Here is a 909-nt window from a genome sequence, read left to right on the forward strand (position 1 = left end):
AAGCAAAAAGAAAAAAAGCCAGAAGTGGCGCTGTGGCTCAAGTGGTAGAGCGCTAGCCTTGAGCTGAAGAGCTGAGGGACAGCGCCCAGGCCCAGAGTTTAGGCCCCACGACCGGACCCAAAAAAAAGAAAAAAAGAAATGAAGGACATCTGGGGCTGGGAAGGTGGCTCAGTGCATGCATGAGGCCCTGGATTTGATTCCTCAGCAACATATAAGCAGAAAAATCCAGAAGAGGTGCTCTGGCTCAAGTGATAGAGCGTTAGCCTTGAGCGGAAGAGCTAAGGGACAGCACCCAGGCCCCATGACTGACACACAAAAAAAGAGGATAACTACTCGTCATATAATTTCTAAATGAATCCATGTTCTTTTTTTTTTTTTTTCAGTCATGGGGCCTGAACTCTGGGCCTGGGCACTGTCCCTCAGCTCTTCAGCTCAAGGCTAGCACTCTGCCACTTGAGCCACAGTGCCACTTCTGGCTTTTTTTTTCTGCTTATGTGGTGCTGAGGAATCGAACCCAGGGCCTCATGCATGTGAGGCAAGTGCTCTACCACTGAGCCACCTTCCCAGCCCTGTAAGACTCTTATCTCCAGTTAACCACCAAAAAACTGGAAGTAGTGCTGTGGCTCAAGAGGTAGAGCGCTAGCCTTGAGCTGAAAACTTGAGTGACAGTGCCCAGGCCCAGAGTTCAAGCCTCATGACAAAAAAAAAGGAAAAGAGAGGGTTCAACAGTACATTTAAATTCCCTGAGTTGTGTTTTCCTTTTTCTTTTTATGCAGGTCCTGGGGCTTGAATGCAGGGCTTGGGTGCTGTCCCTAAACTTTTTTTTTTTTTTTTACAAGTGCTCTACCACTTGAGCAACAGCTTTACTTCTGGCCCTCAGTGGTTAATTGGAGATGAGACTCTCATAGA

Source organism: Dipodomys ordii, unplaced genomic scaffold (genome assembly GCF_000151885.1).
Source record: "Dipodomys ordii isolate 6190 unplaced genomic scaffold, Dord_2.0 Scaffold55, whole genome shotgun sequence".
NCBI lineage: Eukaryota > Metazoa > Chordata > Mammalia > Rodentia > Heteromyidae > Dipodomys > Dipodomys ordii.